This window comes from Macrosteles quadrilineatus, unplaced genomic scaffold (assembly GCF_028750875.1).
Source record: "Macrosteles quadrilineatus isolate MER2022 unplaced genomic scaffold, UCM_ALF_1.0 Scaffold_1__1_contigs__length_201487025, whole genome shotgun sequence".
In the NCBI taxonomy this organism is placed as follows: Eukaryota; Metazoa; Arthropoda; class Insecta; order Hemiptera; family Cicadellidae; genus Macrosteles; species Macrosteles quadrilineatus.
Genome location: NW_026542594.1, coordinates 14423666 through 14440874, shown reverse-complemented (window position 1 = coordinate 14440874; position 17209 = coordinate 14423666). Strand labels below are relative to the sequence as shown.

General features: G+C 32.7%; 1 protein-coding gene across 3 annotated transcripts in view; it reads right to left on the bottom strand.

Moving 5' to 3' along the window:
* LOC129005114 (CCR4-NOT transcription complex subunit 3) overlaps positions 1 to 17209 on the bottom strand; it is a 72085-nt gene that overhangs the window by 34265 nt on the left and 20611 nt on the right. The gene's annotated exons all lie outside the window — the stretch shown is intronic.

The following is a 17209-nucleotide window of genomic DNA, read 5'->3' as shown; positions in this document are numbered from 1 at the left end:
ACATTAGGTTTAACGAGTACCTAGGTTTGCTGCTACAAGGAAACTAATAAAGTGTGTTTTTGAGTAAAATATTGATAGCGTAGTACAAAATAAATAAATTTGCCAAGTTTTATCAAAATATATCCATAAACAAGCAAACTACAACATTTGACAATATTCCCCATAAGAATAAAATGGGAATTTTAAATTTAAATTTTTTTTAAATTTTCTCCGTTACTAATAATCGAACAAAAATTCTTTTATATACTAAATTATTTGTTTTTTTAAGCGCTTTAAAAAGGTCTAAAAAGAAATCGGGAAATTTTGTGCCCCGTCCCCATGGTCCGATCATGCTGGTTTGCGAACTCATTCAAGTTTATCCCGCTTTACACCTTTAAACCAAATTTCATCAAAATCGGACAAAAATTACTCAAGTTATCGCGTTCACGGACGTATATATATATATATATATATATATATACAAGTCTATATATATACATATATAAAAATTTGAACGAATGGTGTTTTTGGCCTCTGGGGACATCAAAATGAAAAAGTAAATCGGTCCCGGGTCTAGGTCTTACCGTGCCACCTACGGTAATAGCTACTTCCCTATAGAGAAATTCGCTAAAAATGTGATGGTGCCTAAATCTAAACGATATTTGGAAAATATTGATCCTGGTGAATGGATTTTAGACTTTTTAAACTGTAATAAGTAGGTATTTGGAATAAATTTTAAGCTCTTATTCCCAACCTAAGACGTCTGCGCTAGAATAAAATTTACTCTTAGATCTCCACCTTGTTAACATTATAAGTTTTCATGATAATAAAATGGAGTTGGTGGTAAAATTATGTAAATGTTATGAATAGTAAAATTTGTTTAGGGCTATGTTTTATTTAACTGAACCAGAATATCCAACGCCATTTTTAACTTAATTAAATAAATAAACCACATGTTTTTAAAGCTTTGTAACTATTTCCTAAAAATATAAAAAAAGGTCCTCCACATAATATTTTTGTCCATACCTTAAATTTTTGAAGTTTGAAAAACCTCAATGTAATAACAATATTCTTTCTCATTGAGAACGTCAAAAAGGCTAGTTATTTTTGTACCTCATAAAATATCTATCTTCGTATGGTCACCATTTCACTTAAAAGTATTAAAGTATTAATGTTTTAAGCACTCAATTAATTGAGATAGTAAACAACATAAAATCTTAATGTGATATTTCTCTAATATGAATTGTAAATAATGTATTTAAAAGCATTAAGAACAAAGCCGTGTAACAGGTTGATACATACAAAGTAGTATAATTGTCAATAATTCAGTAATAACAATAATTATGAAATAATAACCGTAGAAAAGTTTATCTGCGCAAAAAGTGCAGATGAGAATGAAGCCTTCAACGACCTTTTTGACTTTTCAACTGCCCGTAGGCCACTACGTTTATCAGATAAGTTAGTCATTGTGGTTGAGCGCAGTGCGACCTTATGTAAATTTGTTGTATTTATTCACTTTCTTTCAAAAACATATTTAGTCTTTTCAAAAGTTTTTTTTTACAATGACAGAATATTTTTTACACCACAAATCACTGGAGGAAAATAGTTGAAACGATCAAATGTTGCTATAAAGTTGTAAAAGAGGTAGTTTCTGTCTGTATTAGCAAATTTCCCTATAGGGAAGTAGCTATTAATCAATCAATCAATCAAATAATTCTTTATTCAATAAAACACAGAGTACATGTGTTGAATAGAGTCAAGTCAACAACATTAGAAAGTAAACATTTAGTCGAGGGCTTACTCAATAAAAACAATAATGTATTTCTAAGCACCGTGAAGATAAAAAAAGTAAATAAATAAACAAATTTATTACCGTAGGTATAACTATCATGGTAAGACCTAGGCCCGAGACCGATTTACTTTTTCATTTTGATGTCCCCTAGAGGCCAAAAACACCATTCGTTCAAATTTTTATACATGTATATATATACAGGGTGATTGATATAAGTGTGCCAGCCGTTTTATTCGAAAACTATAAGAGATATCAAAAAAAGTTAAATGGTAAGTGTGCCTTTGATTTTTTATTTAAAAAATTGTAGTCGGGTCAAAAAAATTATTTTAGCCGCCATTTTTCCAATATGGCCGCCAACTTTGATTTTTTTCATGAAACACCCTGTATTTTATTATGTATTCTGGTAGAAAATGTAATTTTAAGACGATTTTATTATTGTGATTTTTTTCATAAACCTAACCGTTTCAAAGATAATAATGGTTAAAGTTTTGAAATTTCTGCATGAGAAAGAGTTTCGATAAAGGCCTAAGCAAGCATGCCAGCTGTTGAATTCGAAAACCATTCAAAATTTCACAACTTAAACCATTATTATCTTTGAAACGGTTAGGTTTATGAAAAAAATCACAAGAATAAAATTGTCTTAAAATTACATTTTCTACCAGAATACACAATAAAATACAGGGTGTTCTATAAGAAAAATCAAAGTTGGCGGCCTTTACTACAATTTTTAAAATAAAAAGTCCAAGGCACTTACCATTTAACTTTTATTGATATCTCTTATGGTTTTCAAATAAAACGGCTGGCACACTTACATCAATCACCCTGTATATATCTATAGAGATATACAGGGTGTTTCAGAATTAGAGTCGGATATTTTAGGTTATTATTCCTGGGTAAGAAACATATCCAAATATCATATCCAAACAGTCTGGAAGTCTTTATTTACTCAAACAGCCGCCATTTTGTTTTTTTCCTTTAATATTTTTTTTTAAGAGAATGGTTAAACATACGAAATTGAAACTTTGCAAAAACATTTCTGACTACTAGACAAAGCTACAAAAAAATTATGAAAATTTTCCAAATACATAAAACAAGATGGCGGCAATTTAAAATTTTGTTTCTTAAATAACTCAAAAACCGTTGATTTTCGGCTAAGGTCTGCCACAACAATGCAACAGTTTCGTTGGTAAATAATAACTCAATTGTATCAGTAACGTTTGGTTAATTAATGTAGAAACTCAAGTTTCACACAACAACCAAGTCAAGTTATTGTAGTTGTGTTGTCAAGTTTGTAGTTGTGGTATTGTCAAGTTTTGGTGTATATATATATGTGTGTGTGTGTGTGTGTGTGTGTGTGTCCATCCGCACGATAACTTGAGTAATTTTTGTCCGATTTTGATAAAATTTGGTTTGAAGGTGTAAGGCGGGATAAACTTGAATTATTTCGTGAACTTGCATGATCGGACCATGGGAACGGAGTTTAACAGGGGGTTTTATGAGGTAAAAATGGGTTTTTCTCATTTTTTACTCTAAAAACACAAAATGTATCAATTTTTCCCTAGACCTTTTTAAAGAGCTTAAAAAAAAAAATTTAGTATATCAAAGTGTTTTTGTACGGTGATCGGTTACGGAGAAAATTCAAAAAATTGTTCATTTAAAATTCCTATGTTATTCTTATAGAGAATATTATATGTTATAGTTGGCTTGTTTATGGAAATATTTTGATCAAATTTGGCGGATTTATTTATTTCATACTAAGCTATTGATATTTTAATAAAAAACACACTTTATTTTTTCCCCCTGTAGCAGCTAACCTAGGTACTCGTTAAACATAAATGTTAATTTAATAGATTAATTGAAAATCAATCCAGGCAATAGGAAATTTACTTAGTCGGCAGGTTTGCTGCAGAGGGGGTATATCTATTTGTCCCAGGTGATCATGAAAACTACTGAACTTTACTTGGCAGAAATTTGCACAATATTAGTTAATTTGTATCAATCAATTATCAATTATTTAAGATGGGGACGCCAATATGTGCGTATTTTAACCCAAATATGAGTGTAGGATGAGTGGCGCGATCTGTTATTCTTATTTGTGATTAAGGCCGACATGCACCTGGCCAACACACAGCCAGGCCTATTTGTATCCCCATGGGCACCAAGGGTTCCCAGGTAGTGGTTTAGCAAGTAAATATTGAATGGTCCCTAAAGCAATAAAGAGAAACATCACAAACGTTTCTATAGTTCACATTTACTTTGTTTACATTTCAATAAAGTTATTACTAGGCTATATACGGAACTACGGAAAAAAGGCTGGCAAGTAGTAGAAGAAATACATTGCATTGAAGATGGTGGATCAAACAGAAGATTGGACATTTTAATAAGTGACACAAAATCTAAAAGTGTAATTATAATTGATCCAACCATAAAGTTTGAAATATCAAAATCAACCCTTAGAAGTTGATGAAGAAAAGATAAAAATTTATAGTAAATGTAAAAATTATTTAAGAAACAAATATTATCTAAATTCTATATCAGTAATTGGCATAATGATTGGTGCAAGAGGGACTATAACAAAATTTTTGACGAATTTATAAAAAAATATAATCTTTCATCAAAATTAAAAAATGAAATAGTTATAAAAGTGTTAAAAGCATCATGTAAAATCATTCAAAATTATTTATATGAACAACATTAAGTTACTTATTATTTATAGGCCTATCATAAATTTAAGTTTATTGTTACTGTGTCTAATAGGCAAAGTTTATTATAATAAACTCAGTTTTCAAAATAAAATAAATAGTTCAGCTTTTTCACTTATTCACTCTGATAAAATTCAGTCAGACGCACGACCTCGCCACACTTGTCACTACCCCTAGCCACACCTGTGGCCACCCCAAGTGACTGAGCAGTCACGGTCGCAAGCCACTCGAGAAGCCACGCATAATAATGCTCAAAGTATACTAGCCTGCGCAGGTGAGATTCACTGAACTAATGCCAGGAGCTATAGGTCTACTCGGTTTTAGGTTTAACAGTGTTAAGAACCAAATTATTTACTTATGTGTCCTTATCGGTTAAAAAATCTTATAAATTAAAAAAAAATATTGAATTGTTTCTTATCTATAACACAATATTTACAATCTATATTATAACAAGGTAAATAACAAAGCATAATGATTGATTTTACTTATCCTTTTGACGATATAAAATTGACTTATTCAATTGAAACTTATCTCCAACACAATAACAATTACTTATCAAGCTATTCAACTAATTGGTCAAGACTGTTTATCTATTGTGCTAAGTTATGCACAACAATGTATCATGAACTAAACATAAGTTAGGCCCAATTTTACCTTTCTGAAAGATACGTTAACTAATTAGGTATTAACATCTACTATAAAATTAGTGTTTACAAAGGTTTATGGTTAATCTCAATATCTTAAGATTATTACTAAGTTTATCCTTCAACATATTTTTATCTACACAAGATATATATTTTTGTGGTATCAGGTTTGGTTTTGAAAGTAAAAATTTCAACACAAAAGGTTTTTTGTGTGCCGTCAATTGCTTGTTTACTCGTCCGGATGTTAACTAAGTGATAAGACGATACTGTATCATAAAAGACAGGTTTAAGGAAAATCTACGAGGTCTTTAGTTATATTTAAAAAAAGTCAAAGTGTTGAAAATGTCAAACTTTTTATTACTTAAACCTACTAAATGACTACCTATCTCATATTATTATGGACATGTGACTTTTAAGCAAAAAACTTGAAACAAAACTTTCAAAACTAGGTCTTGAGATTACTAATCAGGTCTATAATATTTAACAAGTACTTTTACTTGATTTATTAAGGAAAATCTTATCAATAAACTATCAGTATTTTGTCTCAAAATATATGATTTAGTTAGCTGTGTAAATTAAAACAATTTAATAAACAAATAACTTCATGAAAAAAAATTCAATACTATTAACTATTGGCCTAGTATATTTTTGAAAGTATAAAATTAATTAATAAAAACTTAACAGAACGCTCAGTTCATTAGTTTAACTTAAATAGTAGCTATATTCTACTCTATTGCTCATATATTTTATATGAATTTAAATGGAAGGTGTTTTTAGGATCTGAGGACATAAAAACGAAAATAACCTGCAGACTAAGCGAATTTCAATTTGACTGATTTGATTATTATTCAAATATTTCTATAAACAAATAGTTAAACAAATTATATTGCACTACAAAAAACTTTGAACATCTAGTATTTTACTATGTATATATTTAAATAATATGTCATCCTCTTACTGCATAAATGAACGTATCACTGATTTTAGCTTTACACTAAGTAGGCCTATAAATAAGCCAACCCTACATTTGTAATTTCATTTTTATCCAAATGCTGAATTTGTGTCACAATTGCTGAATGTTTACACCCTGTTAAGTTAAGCAAATGGTATTATACCAAAAGCTAGTGTAGAATGTTGGCGTCGGCTGCTAGACTTTATAAAGATTAAAACTTAATTCCTAAAAAAACTGAAACCCTAAACTAAAATTATGGCTTCTACATTCCCTAGTTCTTATAATGATCTTTCGTTCAACACAAAAATCATGAAAATCCATCAAGTGGTTGATTCAGAATCTTTAAATAAAAAACCCCTGTCACGTTTTTATATCTACTAGTCGCGTGTAGGGACAGAAGTCCAAATCCCTGGAACAAAGTCATTCATCTTTTGTGACACTTCAATAGGGACCCAAAGACCTTAGCCTATATTCCAGTTGAACTACGAAAAGAGGGTATTTCATTCGCTACATGACCTCAGCCACCCAGGCATTAAAGCTACTGCAAAACTTGTAGCAGATCAATTTGTCTGGCCAAGTATTCAAAAAGATTGTCGTAACTGGGCACGTACTTGTGAGCGATGCCAGCGTTGCAAGGTAACGCAACATGTTCATACTCCTCTAGGAAGATTTTCTTTGCCATCATCATCATTTGAGCACATCCATGTTGACATAATTGGGCCTTTACCACCAGCAGGACCATACAAATACTGTCTTACAGTCATAGACACCATTACACTAGGTGGCCTGAGGTTCATCCTTTAAAGGGGATTACTGCAGAAGAAGTTGCCGAAGGTCTAGTCTCGTGCTGGTTTTCTCGTTATGGCGCTACTTCAAGAATAACTACTGATCGAGGCCACCAATGGCGCCAATTTGAATCATCCCTCTTTAAGTCCCTTGGAAAAACTTTCAGCTCTGAAAGAATCAGAACTTGCAGTTACCATCCCTGTGCCTATAGATTGGTGGAGAGATTCAATCGGCATCTCAAAGCTTTACTGATGTGTCATCACGATTCATCCTGGGTGGAAGCTCTTCTGATTGTCCTCCTAGGTATAAGAAGTGCATACCGCGAGGATCTTCAAGCATCAACGGCAGAAATTGTTTTCGGACAAAAGTTGTGACTTCCAGGAGAATTGTTTGATCTCCCTTGTACGGAGCCAGGCATGAAGATCCTACTGATTATGTTGTACGACTCCGTCATGTCTTCAATCAGGTCTGTCCAAGCTTCACGTCAATCCAAAAATTTTTATATTTCAGGATCTTAGAAAGTGCACCGAAGTTTTCCTAAGAGATGACTCTGTGAAACATGCTCTACAGCCTCCTTGCAACGGACCGTATCCTGTAATTTTAATATCACAGAATGGCAAACAAGAGCGAGTGAGCTTAGACAGGGTGAAGCCTGAATATCTGTTATCCAACAATCAAAGAGCCTCAAAATATAGGCTACAACCATCAAACACATCCCACAAACCTCCAAACCCGGCATCATTATTCAGAAGCTATATATCTCGTTCTGGTAGAAAAGTAAAGCTCAAGCTTCCTGGAATTCCAGTCCCTGCAGGGGGCTGATGTGGCGTCAACTTAGCCACAGCTGTGATGCCTTTGGTCTACACTTTATTTAATATTTATTATGTAACAGCTGTTGCTAGTTTTGTTGAAAACTTTATCAAAATATTTGTTCATATAGTGGTGATATTATTTCATACAGATTAAACATCACTATAAACTGATGATTTTTTCAAAAAATAGGTTCCCAAGAATTCGGTTGTGAGAAAATATCAATTTTTTTCCTAAAAAAATGAAAGTGTTAGTAGAAAGAGCAAATCTTACTAACATCCATCATGGACACCAGTAATTAAGGCTTAAAACAAGATGAAAACTTTGTTTGCCACAAAAAAATACTAGAATGGAACATAATTTTGAAAATTAGTCGATCCATAAATTTGATTTGTCCAAAAAATAAAAAAAAAACTCAATAAATCCACTGTAAATCACTTGTTTGACCAGCTCCCACTAACAAAATGTGTTATTTACACAGGTAGCATGGCTACAGAAAGAAGTTGTACAATGTACAAGGCCAGACTTTCTACAGCAATACACGCCAGTAACTACAATGTTACAATCCCACTGAGCAACCATGCTATCAAGACTGTTGTGTGCTAATTATATGGAAAATCAGCCCCTGCAGCAGCAAGCCTGCATACTAAACAATTTGTATTTGCCTTATTGGATTTTTACTAAAAACTTGCATTAAACATGTTAGCTTTTTGGCATATCAAAACATGATAGATTATTATTGTTGGTTTTGTAATAAGTTTGTTATTAAGTTTTACTAGTAATTAGGTTTGCTGTAAAGAGAAGGTGATAATTTTTTTAATAAATTATTTAGAGTATGAAATAAATAAATTTTCCCAATTTTAATAAAATCCTACGAGGCATGTTTTTTAAGTAAGTACCGTTTTGAAATTTCTCCGTTCCAGCACTGCGATTGGCATTTTCGATATTTGCGTTGTGTATGGGCATCTATTGGTAAGACCTAGCCGGAAATTCAAGAACAATCGGCTGTGTTTACATCCGGTTTTGAGCATTCAAAATGGTGCCGCCAATTGAGACTGCCGTCGACTGTGAAGTGCTGTAATTAGATTTTTAAGTGCTAAAGGTGTGAAAGCTATTGAATATCATCGACAGATTAGTGAAATGTATGGCGAGAACATTATGAGTGACGGAATGGTACGCAAGTAGGTAAGGGCATTTTAAGACGGCCCCACCAACGTCCAACGGTCATGATGAGCAACGCACTGGGTACGGGGACAGTAATGACGCCGCCCAGTGCGTTACTCATCATGAACGTTGGTGGGGCTGTATTTGTCGAAAATGCCATATCGCAGTGCTGGAACAGAGAAATTTCAAAACGGTACTTATTAAAAAAACATGCCATTAAAAAAATTAGTTTTATTAATACTCATGAAGTCAAACAGAGTACTACGAGCTGCAGTAAAAAATATATCTCCAAGATTGAGTATCATCCGAACCATTTAGCCCTCAACCTCCTAGACAACAGTCAACATGTCTACAGACTAAAAAGAGAAAATGTGTTAGACCTTCCGACTCAATTTGTACAGCAGCTCTGAAATTGTTTTTTCTTTGCTTGTTTTTTTGTTATTGCTAAAGCTGTTTAGCTGCTAACTCATGTTTTCCAATTTTTATTTTATTTATATAAATGTCATCATATTTACTTATTGTTTAATGTTAAACAGATTGCAAATAAAACTTTGTTAAAAAAACATCAAATTAGAATATAGAAAAAAATCTTCAATCACCTGTTTAAATTTAAACAAACTTTGAAAACAATGTTTATGTACATATAGAGATTCCTGCAGGAGAAGCCTGGGGGTAGGTGGTTAGAGTGGCTCTGAATCGGTTTTGTAGGGGCTACAACCCTACCCCCAGGCTTCACCAGGAAACGCACTAGCTCTATAAACACACTAAAACTTCAATAATTAAAGCCAAAATTTGTCGTAAATAAAGCATGAGTTGCCTTTATATTGCTTTCACAATCAAAATAAACTATACCGACCCTTGCCTCTGTCCCCTCGGGACTCTATATAAAGCTAACAAGGGTCACGAACTTTTAAGAAAAACCATAAGCTGCACACCTATTAACGCATACTTTAATGAAAGCTCTTGATGTGTAACTTCCCCGAATAATATAAGTTTTTCAAACCTCAATTATAGGGCTCAAGGGCTGTATTTGATCACATTTAAAATACTGATGATACACAATCCCCACGAGTTTGGATGGAGCCTTTTTGTTCCAACTGAGAAAAAATGCATCTGTAAAATATGTTTCCTTGTGACATGGACATTTATAAATTAATTTACATAATTTTTCAAGAACAAGCGGTTAATCATCCAGCAGTTTGCATCGGACAAGGTGGTAAAGAATCGCCATATCTCCCCGTGGCGAGGCACAGGCAGAACAACTAGTCTTTCTTAAGCTAATAAGCATCACAAACTTTTGAGGAAAAGCCGAAGCCGTGCACCTATCAACCACATACTTAAATGAAAGGACTTCCCCAACAAATATCTGTTTTTCAATAAACCCTCTCCTAAGGGCAAGAACCCAATTAAAGGGGGGTCATAACTCGTAATTCGTGTTCGTACAAACTCGTGTTCCTTTATTGTTATATAATAAAAATACTTAGGAAAACCCTTTATTTAAAAATTACAGGTGCGTAAAAAACCAAAAGAAAGGCTCATATCACAGATTGACAAAGAAACCAGTTTTAAATTAGGGGCAAACCGGTTTTCTGTACCTTACAGCTGGTTGCTGTTTGGTGGGTAGTTCTATATTTATGCTCAACTTGAAAGAGTAAAGTACCTATTTTTACTCCAGTATTAAATGTTGGTCCTAGATTGGTGTTTAGTTTTATTACTTATTTATCTTGAAATTGGGAAAAATGGTTATAAATAAACCTATACTTGTGGGCTACTAATGGTAATTGCAAACCAGATAGTTGTTTTTGCTATTTTAACAGTAAAACTTTTTTATAATGGTAATTTAAGACAAAAATAGAATTACAAATGTAAATAAAGTAGTAGCTTTGCTCATTAATTTAAAATCATTGAAGAACATTTTTAGCCATGGTAAATTCAAAATACATTGTGAATGAAATACATTTTATTTAACAAAGCAAGTTTTAGAACAGTTAATTTTCTTCTATTATCTATATAAATAAAATTAAAGTTTTGTCTGTACATTGCTCAGAATCATAATTTTTAAGGTTATTTTTACGTTTTATACATTAAAGAAACCAAAACAAGTCTCATCTAAATTTCTGTCTGTCTGTCTGTCTTCCTGTCTGTCACGGCTCAAGAGCCATTTTACACGGCCTTCTCCTGAAAAACGAGAGTACCTATCAAAAGTTTCAAATCATTTTACTGTATTCACTGGATTGGCGAGATTGTCTTTAGCCATTAAAATATGGCATCACTACTTTGTAAATAAAATAACGGACGTTTACAAACCCAATTTTGTGCGATTTTTTGTAAAGTTTTCTCCCAATTTTTATCACATATTCATCCATGAAATAACGAACAGCTGTTCGAATCAAGATTATTTCTTATAGCTGTCACTGATATGTTTACATTGAATGTTGTTTACAAATACCGCGATCATTACCTATCACGTTTTGAAAGCAAATCCAAACAAAGTAAGATTAAATACCCCCGCCGCAGCAAACCTGCAGACTAAGCGAATTTCCATTTGCCTGATTGGATTTACACTAAAATGTCTCCTTAAAAATATCACATTTATTCCCTATTTAAATAACATTAGTTTAACGAGTACTTAGGTTTGTTGCAACAGGGAGGGTAAAAAGGTGTTTTTTTTTTAATGTAATACAGTAGAACCTCTTTAATCTGAACCCCTGTAATCCGAACGTCCACTAATTCGAACGCCTCATTGCTGTACTCTATACACAGTACAGTAGTTCTTTATTGTATACTGTATTTATTAATATACCGGTACACACCATAATTATTTCAATTGTAATGCACAGTACTGTTTATTCCCTATGTTTACTAATGTATTTAATAAACACTACATTTTTCACTTTTCCCTAGCTATTCTTATGTAAAAACAACAATATGTTCTGTAATCCAAACTATTCAATAGTCCGAACTACCCCCGGTCCCAATTAGTTCGGATTAAAGAGGTTCTACTGTAGTTTAGTATGAAATTAATGCATTTTCCAAATTTGATCAAAATATGTTCATAAACAAGCAAACTAGAACAGTTTACTTATTCTCCATAAGAATAACATGGGAATTTTAAATTTACAGATTTTTGGAATTTTCTCCGTAACCATTAGGCGCATATTAACGCTTAAATATACTATATTATTTGTTTTTTAGCTCTACAAAATGGTTTGGAAAGAAATTGCTAAATTTTAAGTTGTTAGGGTAAAAAATGGGAAAAACCAATTTTTACCCTATAAAACCCACCATAAACCCCTGTTCCCATAGTCCGATCATGCTGGTTCACGAACTAGTTCGAATAAACGTAGGTTTACTCGTTTGTACCAAATTTCATCAAAATCGGATGATTTTTGCTCGAGTTATAGTGCTAACGGACAGATATATAAATATATATATATATATATATATATCTATATCTATATCTATATATATATATAATTATATATATATATATGAATTCGAACGGATGGTGTTTTTGGTCTCTAGGGACCTCAAAACGAAAAAGTAAATCGGTCCCGGGTCCAGGTCTTACCATAAGTACTACGGTAATAGCTTATTCCCTATAGAAGAAATCCGCTAAAACTTGTTTCCTTACATAACAGATTTAATTAATCGCAAGTGCAATAATTTGAATAAATTATTTTTCCCACAGTAAAATTATTCAAAAGCAAACTGCTATCAAAAACCACTAAAATAAGAATGTATAAAACTATAGTGCAACCTGTATTGCTATACGGGTCAGAAACTTGGTCTTTTACCAAAAAATCCCAGAAGCGCCTTATTAGCCTACTTTTGAAAACAAAATTTTGAGAAGAATTTTTGGACCAGTAAAAGAAGGAAATGCATGGAGGATAAGGAAAAATAGAGAGTTAAAAGAATTATATGGTGAACCAGATATTGTGGGAATAGTTAAGAGTAGGAGGTTGAGATGGATGGGCCATATTAACCGTAGAAGTGAGAGAGAGAGATGGTAAAGATGGTACTCAGAGGTATACCAGAAGGAAGGAGACCATTAGGTAGACCAAGAATGCGATGGGTTGATGAGGTGACGAAGGACTTGAGAGGAATGGGAGCAGACTTGGAGCTGGCACAGGATAGAAGAGCTTGGAGGCACATGGTTGGCGAGGCCAAAAACCACCTAGTTTTCCAATGGCCACAGGAGTAAGAGAGTAAGTAAGTGCAATAATTTGTAGGGTAACTGTAAATGAAAATAGAGATTCTTTGTGTATAAAATTGTTCTTGAGTTTTGATAACCGGGAAAAAGTCCTTGAATCAGTGTTGTATATGGCTGGGAAACTTACATTTTTAAATGAGCGTTTTCAGTCGAGACTCGGCTCACGACCGACGCGCGTCTACATGTCCATAGTAAAAAAAAGCCTACCGTGTATTTATGTTTTATTCGTCATGTGTATAAGTATACAGTTCGTGTATGTGTTTCAAAAACTTCAAGACGCACCTAATGGGGGACCTTATATTAGGACTGATGATTGCGATTTAATTTCGCCAAAATGCATCTCCTGTAATAAGACACATTAGGATCGACCGGCGGACACAGGTAATTTAACCTTTTATTGATTGTCATACCGATCCGGAACAACAACAAACAACATAAAATGAAGTTATGTATAATAGTTTGGCCAGTAATCTGAAAATATGCAAACCAACTGGCTGTTCTTTTTATAAGAAGGTTTCAACTGAATACTATAAGATCCCCGTGCGTAGAACGGGTACACAGCTAGTAACTATTAAAGGAATTCAGAAATGCTAAATTACCATAACTAACAATAGTTGAGTTTTTCTTGCATAATTACTGTTTTTAACATTCATTTAGGATTTTTTCCCACAATAAAACAATATTTAACAATGAATACTCAAAAATATAGCTTGATTATACCCTATTACAAGAATTTGTAAACTAAAAAGTTTTTAATTAAGAATTTTGTAAAAAAACCAATGCAATCAATAGTAACAAGGTAAACAATAGCCTACACAATTTGATTAGCCTATTCAATAGATTGAACAATTCCATAAAACCCCTCCAGGATTAATCATCCTTCATTTTAATCAGCTAAAAATAATTAGTATAGGCTACCGGTATTTTTCTAGTAATTCTTCATCTATTTCCATTTCACTAATTTTGAAATAATTTTTTTTTCTTCTTGCCAGTTATTAAGAGATTTTTGTCATGTCTTCAGTTAAAAGCAAGTGTAAAACTTTGACACATTTACGAAAAAGAAAAGTGATTAAGGCAGTTGACAATGGGTTTAAAAACAGGTGGAATCGCCAACTAATTTTGAATTCCTTATAATACTTTATTGACGATCTTGGTGGATTAACTCTCTATAAGGTGGATTAATAATTAATCAATAAGTAAATATATAAGAACAGTGAGATTACAGTGTGGAGATTAAAACATTCCTATAGCCTATTAGCATCGATTTTCCAAGAGAAGGCCATTCAGTATGCCATTTGTATGTATGATAAATTATGTTATTTTGCTTCCACAATTATGCTTCAGTAGGCCTAAATTAGCTTGATTTAGATTTATAAAGGTTTTGCTCATAAAGTCAAGTAATATACAGATCGTGAAGTAACATCACTGACTGTCATAACCCAATAGGCTACCTCAATATCTCAAATTTTTGGTAGGCTATAGCACTTTTATAACTCGAACCTCACTTACTCGAAAAAACTCAATAACTCTAATTATTTTCACAGCCCCTTCAGATTCAAGACATCGAGGTCCTACTGTATATGATAAAAACATAAAAGGATATAAACTAAAAAAAAAACTAGTGTCAATTGATTAAATATAGAAACCCAAATTTTTCAAAATTTGCATATATAATAAACTTATTTCCGAATTGAGAACCATTTCACACCTTAATATAGATGTATCCATGACATGTATGTGTGTATGCCTGTGTGTGTGAAGTATTTGTAAAATTTAAAATTAACTGATTTTTTAAAAATATTTGTATCATATTTAAGTACAGGTTAAGTGTAAGAAAGGGCCAGGTGGCCCTAACTTTGCCCGTGTAAATAAACAATTTTTCATTTTCATTTCATTTTATCAATCATAAAAAATTCATAGGTCTATATATGACAAAATAACTGCCGATTGTTCTTCAAAATGTACATAGAAGAAATGTAGTCCAAGATAATATAATTGGAGATAATAAGTCAAGAGCCTAAAAGGCTATCAATGTTATTATAGACACAGGCCAAATATAAAGTAAGTAAACACAACCAAACAAATAAATATGTTGTCTATATGAGGAAGAGGAGGCTTTTTGATAGTTTATCAAACAGTCTTTCTTTTAGGACAAAATAATCGATAAAAATAAATTTGGCTATTTTAAAACACAAATTCATTTCTTCCCTTCAAATTTTATTCTGAAATACAGTATAATTTTCATTGATCATATACTCTAAGATATACACTAAGATCATATACTCAATAGAAAACAAGCGCGTGTACAGGCAAACTTTTATTTTAGTCCGAGGATTTTTGATTGCTTTGGTTGAATATGGGGTATTTGGCCACAAGAAATCAATTGGAGTTGGTCACAATGCTGGGAAAACCCCGGTTACTGTCCTATAGCCCTTGAAAGAGTCCATGTTATCGTCAATACCTTTTTGTAGCTGCTGTTAACAAAACAGCTGGTACAGGTTATTTTTATTTTCATAATTTTATTTGACGTGTAAACAAAAATAACTACATTGGTTATTTTGGACTAAATATTTTAAAGAATAGTTGTATTTAGTTAGTTTATTAGATATATATTAGTATTGAAGGTTTTCAAGGTTAAAAATTAAATGCAGAAGACTTCTGAAGCAAAAAATATTCACAGAATTTGCAAGGGAGAGAAGCTACAATCTATAACCGAGAAAAAAATGTTACCACTTCTTTTACAACCGAACCAGATCCAACCAGCTCATACATCTCACCACCATACATCAAGTCAGAACCTCGGCCAAGTCACGCATCAAAGAATAAAAGAAGTAAAATAATTTTAGATCTTATGGCCGAGCAATATGATGAACAACAGGCTGATCATTTTGAGCAGGAGAGTCGAATAATCGCTGCTCGACCTCAGCACAGTTTGGTAGACCGTCAACGCAGTGAACTAGCCATTTGAAATATATTCAGTATTAATTAACTACTTGATTCCCGTACGTAGGACGGGCCAACAGCTTGAATTATATTTAAATACTGGCAAACTGTGTACAGTTTAGCTAAATTAATTACATCTTGGGTAATCAAATTTAATTAATATGACCTCAAAGGGTTAACAATTTTGAATTTGACTAGGAATCACTTAAAATTATAATATTAGTTAAAAATACAAAGAAAAAATGAAAAGTTTGATTGTGTTCCGCACCTTCTGATATTTTTAGAACGGCTGGATTTGCTGGAACTGTCATTTGAAATACATTGCTTAGGCTAAGGTCCATATAGTACCATCATAGACAAATATAATAAATATAGACTGACAAAGGAAGGTTCCGGCGCCCACCGCTAGGGTTTGTCGTGTAGTTACGGCGCACACCGCTGCAGGCGGAGAGCGCAGGAGCCGTATGCGGCCAGCAGACGCTGCAGCGGTGTGCGCCGTAACTACATGGCAAACCTAGCGGTGGACGCCAAAACTTCTGCTAACCGCAGCACAGCTGATGGTCTATATTTATTCTATTGGTCTATGGTACCATACTCCGTTCTGGTTGGTAAATGAAATAAAATTTGCCATTTTTTTTGTTTTAGGTCATAATTTTCTAAAACAAAATGGTAATCTATATATTAATTTGTAACTGTTTTTCTTTGTCACAGCTATTTTGAGAGAACGGCTGGGCGTAGAAACTCGGTAGAGGTGTCTAAAGAAAGGTCTTGGTCTGTAGATGAGCCATCAAACCGGTGGTAGCAGTAAGAATCATTTTTACATACAAACACATCACTATTTACAACTAAAGTTATCGTTAGTGCTGCACCTTATTTCTTATTAAATTTAATTGATGTCTTACTGTATAACTTTTGCATTTACTGTCTAAACAGATTTTTTTGCAAACCATCATGAATTTTTAAAGCTTGGCGTTGTTAATGTATAAATGTTTTGTGGACTGTGTATTTATTTACTTATTTATATATTTGCCAACGGATTTACACTAATTTTACAGTTTGATTAGGCCTAAAAAAGATTATCATAAAATTTGATGACACTATCAAAACTTTCAAATAATTACTTTCTTTGTAATTTGCTTTGGTTAAAGCGTAGCAAATGCCCTAATTCAATTCTGTATTTGTGTGTGTATGTCTGTTGGTAACGCATTAATGTCCTTATTTCTC